This window comes from Gorilla gorilla, chromosome 16, assembly GCF_029281585.2.
Source record: "Gorilla gorilla gorilla isolate KB3781 chromosome 16, NHGRI_mGorGor1-v2.1_pri, whole genome shotgun sequence".
Lineage (NCBI taxonomy): Eukaryota > Metazoa > Chordata > Mammalia > Primates > Hominidae > Gorilla > Gorilla gorilla.
This window is the reverse complement of record NC_073240.2, coordinates 20495057-20510357: the sequence shown is the minus strand read 5'-3', so window position 1 is coordinate 20510357 and position 15301 is coordinate 20495057.

The following is a 15301-nucleotide window of genomic DNA, read 5'->3' as shown; positions in this document are numbered from 1 at the left end:
TGTGTAGAGTCTCTGTCTCTTAGTTTACTGAAATTTATCTTTCATTGTAATAAAAAAGATCTGACCCAAAGGAAAAAAAAATTGTCAAAAATTTTGCTATTTCTCAAGGCATCTGAACAAATATACCATAGCCATCTAGGGTTATATTGTCACCACCAGTTGTGTAATTAAAACAAAAAAAAACCTTAAAATTAAGTATCAGCAAGATATAATTAAGAAGAAGAATGTCCTTTTATGTATGACAAATCATAAATAAATGTATGTAAATACTTAAAGACTAAAGCTAAGTTATTTGTAAACTATTCATTTTTAAATGATTTGTACAAACATTCCTCTAGGATATGACATTTAAAAATAAAATGTGATTCTATTTATAAAGTCTGTATTAAGCAGAATACTGTATTAAATAAATATATCTAATATGAATGGAATTAGAACTAAATTTTAGTTTGCACAATAGATATCTGTCCAAAAAACTTAAGATTACAGAAAAGGCTACAATGGCTGACTTCCTTTGGCAAATGGTGGCATACTGCAAGAAAATTTTATCAGAAAATTTTTGTTTTGTCCTTATTTTAACCTGAGAAAGCTTATAATTCAATTCCCCTTACAAATATATCATAATAAAGATTAGGTGAATTTACCTTGTAAGAGGAAAATTGGAAAAGAGGAAATATCATATAATTTGTTAATAACATTTGCAAGGAAAATTCTATAATATGTGTCAAATATATTTAGTGAAACCAGAGTTTATTGTTTACCATGTAGCTAGAAGTCCTAATATATTTTTCTTTGCTCTTCTTTCCTATTTTTAATATTAATATAATCTGTTCCTAAAAACTGCCCAAGTCTTCACCAGCCAACTTAAGGTGATTTTGTGACACCCCATTAAGTTATCATTTATCCTCATTGATCTCATCACCTGCAAACTTTTCAAAGATACTGATACTCTACCTGTCCTTCCTAAATTACTACAGTTCCCTTCATCCCAGTTTCTACTACTACAAGTCGTTTGAAACCTGCTTATGAAGATTGTCACTAATAACCTAATCCCCAAATCAAACCACCTTTCTCTCTCCCTTTATCTCAGTCAAGTTTAATCAAATTTGGCCCTATTAATGTTCCTCTTTTTCATTGAAATTTATTCTTTAGGTGTTTTATTCTAGCTTATCCCCCACATTTCTTTCTGATGGCTCGTTTTCAATCTCTACCTCTTCTGCACACTAAGGGCTTTTCTTTGGTTCTGACTTTTCCTCTTATTCACAATTGATGGTTCACATGACCTCATTCTGTATTTCCTCTCTCTCATTTTCCCAGGCTTAAACACTTGGAGAGATTTTCTCTTAACACTCCTATACCTATAAAAATGTGAGTTTATCTAATGGAGATTTAATAAAGCAAATGCTCTATCCACAAAGAGATATCGCTGGACCACTAAAAATTCAACAATGTTCTCAACTAAATTTTCTCCATTTGTATTATTAAGGGAGACTAACTAAACCCACAGTTCTCCACAATGACAACTGCCCTTACAGATTTGCTTTAAAAAAGTAGTCCATATATTCGCTAAAATCTAGAGGATATTTAATAATATGAGTGCAACTCTTTTCTCCTTTAGGGTATGGACAGGAACGTTCATTCGAAGTCAAGGCAGATGCCTAAAATATTGCAGTAAGACAATCTTCTCATTATCTGTAGCAGATACAGACACTGGTTACTTCTCCCCCAAATTCACTCATACGATACTGAACTAATGCTATGTTAAAGCAGAAATATGCAAGAATGTACTCTTAATAAATAAGGTCCCTGCTTAGTTGTGGTGGTAAAATGTGAAGGGAAACTCAGGCAGTAAACAAGATCAGAGAAAAAAAGGAGGCAAGACAATCATAGTTGACAATAGATCTGTTCTTAGTTTCAGTTTTGTCACCAATATCTCAGAAACCCAGAAGCAAAGGATGTATGGCTAATTCTACCTGAGAACTTCAGTGTGACTCCATTTTAATGCAATCAAAATTTGAACTCATCTTCCAAGATTGAAAGCAATGGTCCCCCTACATACTACATACCACTGTCATTGTCATTGTCATTTCCCCTTAAACTCATTTCATCCCCCATTGTATGTTCTATTTGTGAATACCTTCCTTGGTCCATGAATCTGCCTTCACTCTCCATATTCTTCTTCAGACCTAGACAGTATGCTCTTAAGAACTGAGTAACTTCATTCAGGATATGGCCACTACTATGAAGATGACTTTTGGACAAAGGACTGGTTTTAGGAATCCTGAAAGTTTCTGGGAGACTTTACCAGTCTTATTTCTGCAAGTCATGATTACCACACATTTTTTAGCTAAACAATTGTTGTTCCTACACTGTAAGGTCATCATCTTGGTAAGTGACATTTTCATCAGTATGGGTTATTCTTTCATTCCATAATATCCTATGACCCAGACTAGGCCTTTGGGTTCTAGTTCACCCTTAGATATTTATGTTTTATGTTCTCCTATGATGGTTAATTTATCTTAAGCATATCCCAGTCCCCAAAAAAATGCTTAATTTTTTTTATATTTTTAAATGACTGTCACAGCAGCATTATTCAGAATAATTAGAAAGTAGAAGCAACCCAGGTATCCATCAGTGAATTCAGATTAAAAAATTCTGCAGGCAACCAAACTTTTATTCAAGTGAGAGGAAATGAGAAAATGCAAGTATCCATTTACCATTCATGGGGGAAATAATTCTTTGATACTTGAGAAAATACCACAGCTGACTAAAAGAATAAATAAAAGTGTTACATCTCAAGAGGTAATATGATATTAAAAATTGATTATGTGTACTGCACCCATTAAAATTCACATTAATAAATAATTACTAGTTTTTAACATCAATATGTTATGTAATTCTTGTATCAAATATATTTCTTGGGAAAGAAAATGAACAAAATAAAAAGTAATATTTTTAATACCAGGAATTTGACCTAAAAAACTAATTAATTAATACATGTTGAGGAGGAGTAGAGAAGAGGAAAGTAAAAGTGTGATAAGTCTTTTATATAGGAGAACCAGTAATAGTCTTCCATTCTTACAATGGGTTGAAAATTACATATATATGCTAATCTCTGTGTATATGTATATTTTTATATACATATAATGTGCATATGTGAATATATGTATATATAACTGTAGAACAAAAATGTGCACTCTACAAATGGGAATATAGAATAAAATTTGTAGAAAAAATAACTAATAGGAAGAAAGAAGAGCTACAATGACATATAATGTATAGGGAAGAAGAAAACAGTAAGTATAAACCACAAAGAATAAAATAAAATGGCAAAATAAGACTATACCTGACTTAGCATAGTGAATATAAATGGCTTAAAAGATAACAATAAAAGGCAAATAAAATCAGATTATATCAAAAGGTAAAAATTTAAATTTACTGATTATAAGAAGCACATGTATAAACAAATTGACAAAGAAATGTTGAAAATAAAGGGATTCAAAAGTTTCCCTGGTCAAAAGGAACATAGAAAAGTTAGAGGAATAGACAGGTAGAAATATTAGAATCAGACACAGCATCATGTATCATGGCAAAAAATATGAAATGGATAAAATGATTATTATACACCTGTAAAAGTTACAATGCGCAGTGCAAACATAAGCATCACAAACAATCCATACACTGAGGAAATACATAAAATAAAAACTGTTAGGAAGGAAAGGAAACTTTACATAAAACTTTAACATAACTGTAACATACATCTAGGAGATAAAACAGAATTTCCGGAATGACAAAATATCTTTAATAGGCATGACTAAGCTTTACACTATACAGAGAATATGGCTTTTTCTGTAACATCCACAGAACAAACAGTACAATTCACTATAATGGTTTTAATAAAGTGTGAGTATTTTGACTCATCCACCCCAAAAGGGCGTATTCTTTCTACACTAATTGTATAGCCCAGGATGTTAGGAATTAACCAATATTCTTTAGTCCTTGAAAGATCTTAACCTTGAAAACACTCAGAGACAACATACAAATAAAACCCACACCAGCCTTTCTGTGTGCTTTATCTGACTGTAGTAGGCTGAATAAAGGCCTCCAAAGATGTCCCCATTCTAAGCCCTGGAACCTGTGAATGTTACTTTACATAGCAAAAGGGACTATGCAGATGTGACTAAGAATCTTGAGACAGGGAGATTTTCCTGGGGATTATCCAGGTGGGCCCTAAATGCAATTTCAAGTCTCTTTATAAGAGGGATTGAGAAGGAAACTTCACCAAAGAACAGGAAAAAATCAGTGTGACCATAGAAGCAGAGATTGAAGTGATGTGGTCACAAGGCAAGGAATGCTGGCAGCCACCAGACACCGGAAGAGGTCAGGAACAGAATCTCCCCCGGAACCTCCAGAGGGGAGACAGCCCTGCTGTCACCTTGATTTTAGGCCAGTGATGTTGATTCCAGACTCTGGCCTCTGGAACTGTGAGTAAATAAATGTGTGTTGTTTTATCCACTAAATGTCTGTTTTAAGCCACCTACCACAGGAAAGTGATACTCTAACCTCCAGCTAGTTTCTCTCTCTGGGACTCTCCCTGTATCAGCAATGGTACTATCACTTTCCTTGTCACCCAATCACCATGAACTTCTCCCCTCTCACACCCATACCCAAAGTAAGGGGTAGTGGGAATGGGTGGATTTTCATCTCACCTTTTTTTTTAATGAATAAATTAAATAAAAGAGTATCTCCACAAGTTTGCCTACCTATCATTTTAAAGTAAAACCACCGTAAGTTTGATTGTTGACCTCTCTGGTGAAATTGCTAGAAATAAAGAAAGTATCTTACCAACCTAAAGGAAATGGAGATAAAAGAGTTGGAGAAGAAGCAGGATGCCTAAGCCTCGTCTTTAAAAAAGAGGTTTTTTACATATCTTTCTCTTACCAAACTTTAGGTTGCTAATACATTTATCACTATAATTTTATTTTTAATTAACATTCCTGGTGAAAAATGGACACATTTGATAGATTCAGAGGCTGTAATAAAGTCATCTGTCCTAAGAACCAGGAAGCACACAGAGTGATGTAGTTCACTAAAGGTTTCCCCCACCTCGATTTACGTGGGCCTTAACTTTCAAGAGATTCAACATGGCAGCTTTAACAATAATAATAATAATAATAATAAAAGAATCTTGTGTGTCCTTCAATAGTTGACTGAAAGTGTGGCAGGCCAGGTCTCACTAACAGCTGAATAGGCAGGCCTCCATGACAACTGTTTCAGCACTGACTGAGTGGTTAAGATAAATATTAAAGACTGATGGGGCCAATGTCCTCATACAAAGGCTGGAATGTAACAAAGCCCACCAAGAGTTTTGCCTAGGTCTTCCCTGGGCCTTGAAGCATGACGAGATAACGAAGGAATTCCTAACAGGGCCCGTTTAGGATTAAGCACGTTTTATTGGGGGTCTAAAGGAACTCCCTAGACCTCCACAAACAAGCTTTATTAGGGACTAAAGGAACCTCCATGATTTAGCAGGAGACAAGATAAGGGTAATCACCCTGGCACCCGGACCCATTTAGATTAAGAAAATTTACTAAGGCTCCAGAGGAAGGTCTTCAGTACTCAGATTTTAGTTATAGGTTAGAAGTTGATTACTTGGCCGGACGGGGTGGCTCACGCCTATAATCCCAACACTCTGGAAGGCCGAGGCAGGCGGATCACCTGAGGTCGGGAGTTTGAGACCAGCCTGACCAACATGGAGAAACCCCATCTCTACTAAAAATACAAAATTAGCCTGGCATGGTGGTGCACACCTGTAATCCCAGCTACTTGGAAGGCTGAGGCAAGAGAATCACTTGAACCCGGGAGGCAGAGGTTGCAGTGAGCCGAGATCGCGCCATTGCACTCCAGCCTGGGCAACAAGAGCAAAACTCCGTCTCAAGAAAAAAAAAAAAAAAGAAGTTGATTACTTATGTCTTTAGATGAATGCACACTTACATACTTACATGTAGACATATAGCTTAGAAGGTGTATAAGCTCTGGAAAACTTTATAATTTTCAGTTGGTCTGGCAATATTTCCCAGCCTTCTCTCTGTACCTAGTTGTAGAAATAAACTCCCTTCTATCCAGTTCATCTGCATCTCGTTATTGGGCCATGAGAATAAGCATAAAACAAACCTTCCTTTGATGCTGGTATCTAAGCACCAAACAATAGATACCAGCATCAAAAGAAGGTTTAGATACAACCTTCTTTCATTTTGTTTGGATACAAGGAGCTAGTTTGGGTCTGCTCCTTTAATGTATCTATGCTCATATTTTCCTTTCTCGATTATAAAATAAATTAGAGGTGAACACTGTGGTTAGCCATAGATTAACCAAGAAAGCAGAAATCATCTCAAATGTTCACAGCGGAAGGAATGGAAAGCAGAGGTGGGTCCATGAAGAGTGGAGAGGCTGAGAATTAAACAGCGGGCTCTAAAATAATCCTGGGAGATTGACGATAGCAGGAAGTCTTTATCATTCTCGGGCTGGAGAGACAAAAGGAAAACATGCAATTACTGGCACCAAGAGGACCACTCTGGGAGACTGGATCTCTGGTGGCCTCGATACAATGGGGGCTGGAGTCACAGAGAAGATAAAGCCACTGGAGAGGCCACCTTAGGCTGAAAACAGGAGGGAGTGTCTTGATAGCTCCCTCCCCCAAAAACCACTCCTCACCCTGCTCTCTAATTTTCCATGGTTGATACATTCCTGCTGCCTATTGACTCAATCCTTTCAGAAATTCTCTAGAGCCTGAAAAAGTCACCCTGCCGAGGATCAACTTCTTCCCCCCAGAACAAGGCAGAGCAGAAGGATGGATCTGAGTGCAAACAGGTCCAGGACCAGCACACCGTATGGTCAAGTGTTTTTATGGTGTTATATAATAGAATACATCATTGAATTCAACTGCTTCATTTTACAGAGAGGAGCTAGGGTCCAGAGAGATGAAACTGTTTACCTAAATGCACACACACAGCAAACTTTTAGGTCTGAACACACAGCATGCTTTTATTAGGATTGTATTAGTTATGACACTGCTTAAGCCCTATTATAAAGTTCTTGGGAGCTGAGTCATTTCATAGTCATCCCTAGTACCTGATACAGCATCTGGTGCTTAGAAAACTCTCAATAAAACATTTATTGAATTCATACAGATTGAAAGAGAAAACATAGCCTATCAACTGATCTAAGGTAGCTTTAGAAAATTTCCAGTCATATAAGAGTTACTGAGCAAAGACTGTCAAAACAAAGCAAAGTCTTTGTTAAACAAAGACTGTCAAAATTATGCCTCTTAAATGTTTCAAAAGGGAATCATACATTCTCACTGGCCTGTGACGGTTTAAATTTTCTATGATTCAGAACAAGAACAAAGATATGTTTGTTTTAACTCTCATACTAAACTATTATTTGAAATAATAAAAAGGATGTCAGCAGTGAAAAGCTGTACAGGCTGTACAGAACAGATTGATACAAATAAAAAACGAATAAATATTTATGTGGCCGTGTGTGGGAGGCGTTGCCTGGAGTGTTTCCCCCACATCCCTGACTATGGAGTGAAAAAGGAAACTTAGGAAAAAATATACCCAAAGAGGGAGATTTAAATAGCACAGTGGGCAGTGGGGGAAGTGATGACTAATATTGCTGTTAGTAGTGGTTTAGGAACAAAAGAGACAAGTCAGCTGGAAACCTTCTGGTGTCTTCTGCTAGGGCTCCTTGCTAAAGCTGATGCTGGAAAGGAGGAAGGAAGGAAAGAAGGAAGGAAAAGAGGGAGAGAGGGAGCGAGGAAGGAAGGAAGGGAAGTCATTAGAATGTAAGCTGAACACCCATTTGGTGCTTTTGGCCAAACAATAATACACATGTTTGAAAGTTCATTTTGGTGGGAACCCAACTTAAGTAGAATTAATGAAATTGATACAGAACTTGAAATTCACTACCTAAAATTATTCATTAAAAATGCAACATGCATTGAATTAATGTAGCAGCACCTGAAGGAAGTCAAAGAAACTCCAGTTTGAATTTTGGGAGAAAAGAAAGTACCATTTAATTTGAAATAAATGAAGAGAACCTAAAAGAGCAAATGGCTAAATAAGTAGAAGAGGTTTTTTGCAACCTATAATTACTGGGGGATTTTTTTCAGGAAGCTTCAGGAAAGAAGCTCTGACCCTCAGATTAGTCATTCGTCACCCAATCACTGGCTGCTAAATTAGAGGCCAGAAAAAAGAGATCAGACATGTGCAAGAAGGAAGAAGAAGAAGGAAGAGGAGAAGGAGGAGGAGGGTGGGGGAGAGGGAAGAGGAAGGGAAGGAAGGGGAAGCAGCTGTCACTTTTTTGTTTCAGTGAAACTATACAGGGCAAAATCCCATTAGAGCTTTCTGAGAAGTTATGTCTGGGACAGATCTGATGGTAGGCTTGAAACTTTGAACAGAGTCCAAGAAAAATCCCTTTTTTTTTTTTTTTTGGTTTTGTAGAATTTAGAACTATTTTTCTAGGTGGCTGAAATAACATAAAATTTTAAGTAGTTGAAATGTTAAGTAAATTGTTTTCAACAATTTGCAGATTTATGTCAGAATATATGTTATGGGATTCAGCAGATAAAATAATAATATTAAACATCAAAGTAAGAATAGTGTGAGAGATGAATAATTTAAGGCAATTTCAGTTGCATGAGGTTTTTTTTCTTTTTCTTATGAATAAAAATATAATTTTATTACTCTGTAGAGAGGTGAGTTAACTAGGAGAAACTCAAGAGGGGAAATGCAAAACATAATAAAATAGAATACATTCGATTTTAAAAGAATGTCTGTATTTCATTTGAGTGCTGGCCAAAAGATAATGAAATTTCTTGGATGAAAAGCAGTTATCAGATTTTAAAATTTCAAAAACCTGTATTAGGAAGACACATCACTTATGTGGTATGTAGTATTCTTGTCAACAATATTTTGTCTAAATCTAATCATGATGAAACAATCAGAAAAATCCAAATTGAGAACAATCTGTAAAAGGAATGGTCTTTGTTTTGTTACATGTATACACATATGTAAATATATATCCCCAAAGCCGACCTTGAGAAGGAAATTCACTGAGCCATTCCTTACGAGTGTTCCCAGGAGAAACAGGAAAGTGAGAAGTCAAGTCGGTCCAAGAAGAATAAAGAGGCCAAGCCCAGTTGCATATCAGCAATCTCACAGAGAGAACTGCCTCAGTCCCTCGAGGGTAAGTAGATGACCTCAGAGTTGTCCCATCAGTTAATCCTTCAGAGCCACACTTTCAGCTCATCCTTGCACTTCATGCAATCTGTGAGCCCCACAGGCAGAGCAAGTCCTGGCTGCCTGAGGTTATTCCCTATGAGAGAAGCAGATCTAGGTTCCCACAGCAGAGTCTCTGCTGTAACTAAACAGAAGGCTTCAATCGTGGTTGGATTAAGGATGGGGGAAGGGCAGGTGGCTATGAAGGTTATTACTTGGACCACAGGGACAATTTTTAAATGAGCTGTACATTAAATATTTAATTTTATTGTTGTTAAATTTTGAATGTGATAATTATGTCACGCTTATGTGGAAGAATATCCATGTACTTATAAGATACATACTGAAGTATTTAGGACAAAAATGCTGTGTCTAAACGTATTCTCTAATAGCCTCACAAAAGAAAAGTAATATTGATGTGTATGTGTGAGTATATGAATGTATATACACACATACATGTATACATATACATTTAGTATGTTTATGTATACATGTTTGTAGACAGATTAAAATAGAGGAAAATATGGAAAAATGTAAACAAATGGTGACTCTAAGTAAAAAGATATGTAGATATTTATTGTACTATTATTTTAACCTGTAAGTTTAAAATTTTTCAAAACAAATAGTAGGAGAAAAAAATTAGCACTTGTCATGGTAACTTTTTTTCAAGAGAAGTTGTGTTTAAGATCAAACCAGGTGCAGTGGTTCATGCCTGTAATCTCAGTACTTTGGGAGGCCAAGACAGGAGGATCACTTGACCCCAGGAATTTGAGACCAGCCCTGATAACATAGTGAAACCTGTTGCTACAGAAAATTTAAAAATTAGCTTGGCATGGTAAGCTGTAGTCCCAGCTACACAGGAGGCTGAGGTGGGAGGGTCACTTGAGCCTGAGAGGTCGAGGCTGCAGTGAGCCACGGTCATGCCACTGCACTCCAGCCTCAATGCTTTTATAAATGTTCTTATATAAGCAATAAGTAAATTGCTTATATAAACTCTTATATAGCTATTTATTTATTTTTTTGAGATAGGGCAGGCAATACTCTGGTAACAAACCATCCACAAATCTCAGTGGATAAAAACGTAAAATCATTGCATATTGCATTAAGCTGCATTGAAAACCCAGTAAGAAATTTGGTGTAAATAAAATGAAATAAAAATGGGAAAAATAAAGTCCTTAAGATCATTGTATTAGGAAAAATTGTCTACTGACTTCTTGACAACAACAGGACTTATTTATTTTATTTATTTATTTATTTTGAGACAGCGTCTGTTTCTGCAGCCCATGCTGGAGTGCACTGGCGTGATCTTGGCTCACTGCAGCCTTGACCTCTGGAGCTCAAGTGATCCTCTCATTTCAGCCTCCAAGTAGCTGGGACCACAGGTGCACCACCCAACCTGGTTGATTTTTGTATTTTGTGTAGAGACAGGGTTTTGCCAGGTTGCCGAATCTAATCTCAAACTCCTGGGCTCAAGCCATCCATCCACCTGGGCCTTACAAAGTGCTGGGATTATAGGTGTGAGCCGCTGCATCCAGCCAGGACTTCTGATTTCTTTACTGTTTATTAGAGGATGGACCCTATTCCCTCCAATCATAACTCACTTTTTAAAGCAGTGATTCTCAGCCCTTTTGGTTTCAAATTTTTGGTAGCCTATTTAAGGAGGAGGTTAAGATACCCAAAATATCGCCAATCAAGTCCTGAATCATTACAGTGCATACTTGCACCGTAAAATTCTGTCCCAGAGTGTCTGAAAAGTATCCATAACAACTGGTCAGCTTCATGTAACTAACTGCTTCAGTGGAAATGATTATTGTCTTGACCTCATTCCTTTATACTTAAAAGGACAAATTTCTCATATGTTCCAGAAAGTATGCCATCTTTATTTAGCACTATGCAGCTCATCTCTTACTTGCAGCAAGTTGTACCCAGTCTACATAATTTCTATAACCTACTACTCCATCCAGCAGTTATTTTTGACCAGCACTGCTGCAATCATACATATACTTGTTTAAGCAGAAGTTAGTCTTACACATTGGTTTTGACAATACCACTGTTTCACAGATATTTCCTGTTCTGTCTCCTTACATCCATATGGTAAGATTGTACATGCTGGTCCCCTTGCAGTGGGGTTAGGTGACCAGTTCTAGCACTTGTCACCCATAAGTGATGAGTAGAAGTGACAATCCACTTCTGGGCCAGAGTACTTAAATGTTGATGGTAAACCCACCACATTTCTCTCTTTTGCTTCCAGCACAGTTGACCCATGATATTCAAGGTGGTGGCTGCTTTGTCAGATGAATTCCTGAGTGACCATAAGCAGAGATCTCCTAACGACCCATGATGGGTAGTGTGAGCAAGTATGAGCCGTCTAGTGAAGCAAGAAATAGTGCCTATATAAGCACTGAGATTTGAGGATGGTTTGTTACCAGAGAATTGCCTACCTTATCCTGACTGATAATCAGATGTAATAATATACCTCTGACTGGTGTTGGCTCCATCATACACCAGGGAAACAGCTGTTGTCTAGTACTTATAACATGTAACTCAAAACCCCTGGTTTAAATGAATTCCTGAGTGCATTATGCATAACATTTGTATAACTGGCTTTTGTAAACAAGACATTGCTATAGTTCTTCACAGAATTATGCTAATATCGATAGATTATTCTTCATTTATCTTTATCTGTTCTGAGCGACTGAAAGAGGAAAGATTTGTTATGAGAACACATAAATACAGTATCATGAAAGGGAAAGAAAAAGTTCTGTTTTGCGGAAGGCATTAGTCCCCTTTGTTAGTCAAATGAAGAGAGACTATTCATTATACTTTAATCTTAAGGAATCCAAGATTGCTAAACTAATGGATGACATGTGACTAAGGAATGAATTAGTTGAACTTTATTCTATGAGTTGCCACCATGAACTGTGCAATTATAGCCAGGTCCTTTAAATGCTTTGAATGTTTTTCATGCACGGATAAGATTATTTCAGACCTACCAGGCCTTGAAGAAGGATCAAAGTCTTGTCGGAGCTTTTGCCTAAAATTGAAAATATCATGTTACTTGGATTATTTATTTATCCCTGCACCTTGTTGCAAAAAGGATTTTAAGTAGATAGCATATTATAATTTTATTAACACGTTTAAAAAAAACCCATAAGAGGATTATAGAGTTTTTCCCTATCCTACTTCTCAGAGTGTTTTAAGCACACTGTAGAATTTATTCACTTATGAATTTGATACAAACTAAAGTGAAAATCTCTTCTCTGGAACCTCATAGTGCTTAGAAAGCATAGTAACACGTTCAGAGAAAGAGGAAGATCAAATTTAGAGGAAGCTCGTGTTTGAGTTTCTGCCACAATGAGTTTCCCATTCTAGATATTAAAATAATAGTATATACCCCAAATAAAATACTCAAGTTTCTGTAAATTAAGGATTATGACTTGATTATACATATTTTAGATTTAGAGCATGCATAAAAAATATCTTTTTCACCAACTAGTAGAAAAAAATTCAAAATGTGATGATTTTAATCTTCCATGATATGTAATCTAAAATATCAAAACATCACTGACTTTGCATTATAATTAAATATAAAAGGTGACTGACTTAAGCCAAATTTAAAAAAAAAATTGAGACAAGGTCTGTGTCACCAGAGGTGGTAAGCAGTAGTGCAAACACAGCTCACTGCAGCATTGACCTCCTGGGCTCAAACTCTCCTCCCATCTCAGCCTCCCAGGCAGCTGAGATCACAGATACACACCACCACACCCAGATAATTTTTTTTTTTAAGTAAGGACAAAATCTCACTATGTTGTCCAGGTTCCAGATAAATTTTAAGAGCCTAATTTTAACTATTCAAAAACTAAGCAAATACCTGAAAATTATTTCTTCTGAAAAACACATACTAAATAAAAATCTACTATACTTATGGATTTTCAGAGGTCTTCATAAATATTAACTCATAAATTCTTGTGGCTTTCCCAATTGTCACATGTCTCCTTTCATGAAATATTTTGTAAATTTTTACTATGGTATTGGACAGAGCATGAACCTCAGAATTGCCCAAATCTGAGTTCACCGACTTAATCAAGCACATATTATTAATATATAACCTTGGATAATTTATCAATTTAAACTGAAGAGCTTTATCTTCAACATTTCTAAATTATGCATGTTATAAACAATAAATCAGGTTATTCCATTACATTTAATAACTAGCAACCCACACTGTGATAAGTGTCAGTAATGCAACAGCACGGTAATATATAGGCAAAGCACCAACCAGAAATTAAGTATCTGTTGAATTTCTCTCTACTCTCCTTTTCCCTCAACCAATTCCTGAATAAATGGAGGGAGAAACAGGAATGTTTTAAGAAATCTTCTTCAACTAATATGAAATAGGATATCTGAAGACTCACCCTTCTGTCTTCCTAGTCTATAGTTTGTTCCACAGCTATTTTTGTGACTAAAGATACTAAAATTAGACATTACTTTTATCTCTGAATTTCAAGGCAGTTGTTAAGAACTATGACTAAACTACCAAAATAAAGAAACATAGAGGAATAATGAACATTGACTACAAACTAAACTGACTGTCACATATTCTATGTGGTGATTTGAGAGACTGCTTCTCATACACTGTAATTCAATGAAAACAATAGCATATACAAAATGATTACTTAGTAAGAAAAATTCAAACTTAAAATGAGTTGTCAATGTGACATGCCATGTTAGAAATGAATAATAAAATGTGTGCCAAGGGCTAAGTAAGGCATTTTTCCCTTTTTTTCTCTTTTAAAAAGTACTACAAAAGAGCAGTTTTTTTGGTTAAAAGAATTAATGAAAATTGCTAAGTCAATGACGCTTTCAGAAGTTCCCTGTTTTTGACATCAGAGTCATATTATAATGCTCTATTTTCTGTTTCCTCACCTAAATAGAATTTTGCTTGAGCTAATTTTTTATCTGAACTTCTGTTTGTATAAACCAGGGACATTTATTGAATTGTTTCTGGCTGGCTATTTGATCGTAACAAAGCGTTTAAATGGTACTGATCCCCTGGCTTGAGCAACGGAGCATCCCAGACTTTCAGTCAGTTGCACACAGCACACATACAACTCATTTGAGTTACAGCTAAATGCAATTACAGGCCTCAGAGCTAATATATAGATCACTTCTTATTTAAGGCAATTCACCTTTGAATTGGTTAACCTTTAATTGTTTACAAAATACTAAGATGGGAAACAAAGTTGCTACCCAATATGTCAGTTTCCCCAAATAAACACTTATTTAAAGGTTCATTTGTTAATCAAGTATCTGGAAGTTGAAATACATTTTTATGAAAGGAAATAAATTTTAGGTGATGATTAGGTTTTTATCAAGAGCTGAAGTTTTTAATAATGGACAGGGAGAGATACTATGGCAAAACAGTAATTGAATAAAACATAAATTCCATAAAACGATATGAAAAATCAATGACATTTATCCTGAGTCAAATATAAAGAGAATTAAATTGAGGATGATAAAATGTTTCTAATCATTGTTCCACCAGTATTTGACCTTGAGCAAACTGCCTGGGGGCCATATTTGGTAGACAGATGAGGATGTACACTTTCTTTTAAATACTTGAGCATTAGCTTAAGTGCTATCATTTGATAACTTGCTCGGTATTTCATAAATGCCAGGAAATTAACTCAAATCCTTTGATGAGCTGCATTTTCTGTATTCAATTTGTGTAAGTTCAACAAATATTTATTGAGGGTCTCCCATATGCTGGGTATGTGTCTTCACAAAATAAAGTACATTATGAAAGATGTGATGCTCAATAGTATATCATCAGTGAATTGCAAATTAAAATCTAAATGAGATATCACTATATATCCACTGGATTGTCTAATATTTTAAAGTTGTCAGTATTAAATATTGGGAAAAATGTGGAGCAGCTGGAACACTCATACATTGCCAGTGGGAGATTAAAATGGTGCAGCACTTTGTAAAGCTAAACATATATTTACTATACTACCCAA